Here is a 2,849-nt window from a genome sequence, read left to right as displayed (position 1 = left end):
GTTACCTTCACCAAACTGACAACCAAATTTCAACCAAAACAGAACCAAAGTGCCAAAGTGGGCAAGTCACATACCTGGCGTTCTGGACAACCATGACCTGACTGAGGGGGTCCAGCATGCATTAAATATAAAGAACAACATACAGAAACAGTAGTCAGAGGGAGGGTGGGGGTCAAAGAGTGTCTGTGGACTGTGAGTGTGTATGTGGGAAAGGGGAAATTACTGTAGTTTTTGTAGTTTACTGTAGTTGTAGTATTACTGTAGGCTGAGTGTGTGATTCATTATCTGTGCGTTTAGGAGAGGGACAAGAGCAGGGAACTGTGGTATGCTGCAGCGGGGTGGATTGACTTTGTGCTTTAGTGTCTCATGAATTGCATGTATGTGCGTTGAGAGGGCTTTCAGGTGATGTAACGCATCCATTGGCAACCCTAGTGGAGATCTGCTGCTCATGGGGCTGAGTGAACAGCTGATTGCATTTATAAATCTTTGTTCCCTGGATAGAATTCAAAGTCTAGGACTAAGACTTCAGCACTTTACATCTAAACACAAAATCTAATCTAATTTGTGTTTACATAGTTTGTTGGCTAGGAAATCTTTGCTCTACCAAGTAATACTGGATTACAGTTTAAATATAAGATTAACACTTAATCTTAGCTGACCTAAGCAACAAGTTGCATTGGTCCATTGCAGTGGGCATTATGGGTAATGCGCAATAGAAACCTGCACATCAAGTCAACCCTTAGGTGAAAGTTTTCTCTAGTTTTTTCTTCTAGAATCTGGTCGTTTACTTACTACATGTCCAACCAACACCCGTGTACATTCGCTTACATGCAGCTCGGATAAGCATAATTCCAGCCTTGTCCACACTGACATGTAAATATATATTACTTTCGCTACATTTTTTCCTCTTTCTTGTTTGCTGTGTATTGAATCTTTATTTGAAACCATCCAAAACACTGCAGGACTTCCATGTGGTTGCCAGGAGATCTGTGATGCATCTGAAAAGCCTCTGCATGGATTGCAATTGGTGCTCTGATAGCTGTGAGATTGACCATGTATACACAAGAAGCATATACAGTATATGCACACATGCACTTAAATGTGCATGTTTCTGTAGCCACTGTGTGTGGGGTGGCAGCAGGGCTTGTGGGTGCCACTCTTTAGCATAACCTTAACCCACAGTGATGTTTGCATTTCCGCATGTGTGAAACTGAAGGCCTGAGTGGCGGCTGGCTGTAAAGCCCACAGCCATATATTATTGCTTTTATCTGAAACAATAACAGGAAAAAAAAACACTCTCTCGAGGGACCTCATACAGCAGAGAAGGTGGGAGAGTCAATTACATTACAGCGCAATCACAGTGAGAAGGGAACCCTGGATGTATGAGGGAGTGTGGATCGTATTGCAAGTAAATATGAGAGCTATTGATTCTGACTGCACTCACACCTACAGTGGAGCACCCATCATCATGGGCAACATCAACACAAGTACACTAAACCCCATAGCATTTACATAACGTCTATGTCATTCAGCAGCGATAAGGGGCTGATGAGTCACATAGCAAGAACAAGTAACTGGAACGTAAAACATAACATTTGACGGACCTGATGTGTAGTGTATACATAGGTGCTATGGAACTGATACCTAAGAAAGGTCATGTGCTGCACATTGAAAGATGTCATGGTAAGCCAAAATCAATTGTAAATCGATTTTAAAATGAATGGAAATCAGGTTTGAGCTTAACAAAGTAGCTGCCTGCAGAGCCTGGATGTCAATGGGAAAATCTAAGCAGGTGTACTTAAATTCCTCCTCCAACAGTGGCTGAAAACAACAGTAAACCATGATATAAAAGTCACATCTTACACACTTCTATTTGCTTAAATCAACAAAACTGGTACACCTACAATATATTTCTCATTCTATATCATTACATCATTAAAACTGACCTTGGTCCTGCTCTGAACTATTTTTTAAGGTGTGCTTGCGGGTTCCACACCCTTGACTCACCCTCTCCCTGGCAGGAGATACACTTTAACAAATGGGTCAGAGTAGCCATTGTTGTCCCGCGGAGCGAGGTTTCTGGCCTGCAGGACATGGACGATCAAGTTGCCAAGCTGCTTATCGTAGTGGATTTGAAGCTGCAAAGAGAGGCACACTGAATTAGAGTGGATTCAAATGCATTTGGGAAGAGAAATGAGATGCAAAAGTACAAAGTAATTATATAAGTGATAAGTGATAGAGCTACCATAACCATATATTTACTTAAAGATCACAGAATTCATGGTTACTTTTCACAGACCTGAATCTCTCCAGAGATGGGGTGGGACAGGGTCTTCGTTCCCTCTGCAGTCTGTAAGAGATAAAAGCAACATGTTTAGATCCTGCCAGCAAAAATCTGTGGGTGGAGAGTTTGCGTTTACTGGTGGGCATTCATACTGTACACTGCGTACTGTACTGTGCTGTGCTGTACCTCATGCAGTGCTTGAGGCTAATGTTGCATCTTTGAATTTGTTTCACTATTCATTTTGATTAAGTTACAGCTGGGTTTGCTGCTTTTTTTGCTTTTGTTTTTTTTTTACATTTTCACAATTCATTGGCATATATTATATATTTAGTTATACTGATTATAAAAGAAAAGCTACCTCAATGTGTTAAACTTATTGTTGGAAAATTTGATACATACTACTTTAAAGAAATATGTTCCAGCTCTTAAAAGATTATTTTAAAGACTGATAGTGCCCAACATAGCTTCTTGGGAAATGCATTTATAAGTTACTGAAATGTGAAGGTGTGATCTTCACTAGCCATCCGTAGATTTAACCAGCAACTCAATGTTGAGATCATAATAG

General features: G+C 40.6%; 1 long non-coding RNA gene across 1 annotated transcript; it reads right to left on the bottom strand.

Annotated features, from left to right (window-relative positions):
- Positions 1 to 74: 74 nt before the first annotated feature.
- Positions 75 to 2,352, bottom strand: LOC111651827 (uncharacterized). The gene is made up of 3 exons (XR_002760543.2): positions 2,300 to 2,352; positions 2,008 to 2,138; positions 75 to 101 (listed from the first exon to the last, which is right to left on the bottom strand). It is a non-coding gene; the product is annotated as an uncharacterized LOC111651827 (long non-coding RNA).
- Positions 2,353 to 2,849: the final 497 nt, after the last annotated feature.

This window comes from Seriola lalandi, unplaced genomic scaffold (genome assembly GCF_002814215.2).
Source record: "Seriola lalandi dorsalis isolate HSWRI2012SDOR001 ecotype SW California unplaced genomic scaffold, Sedor1 jcf7180001973338, whole genome shotgun sequence".
Classification (NCBI taxonomy): Eukaryota; Metazoa; Chordata; class Actinopteri; order Carangiformes; family Carangidae; genus Seriola; species Seriola lalandi.
This window is presented reverse-complemented; position numbering and strand designations above follow the sequence as displayed.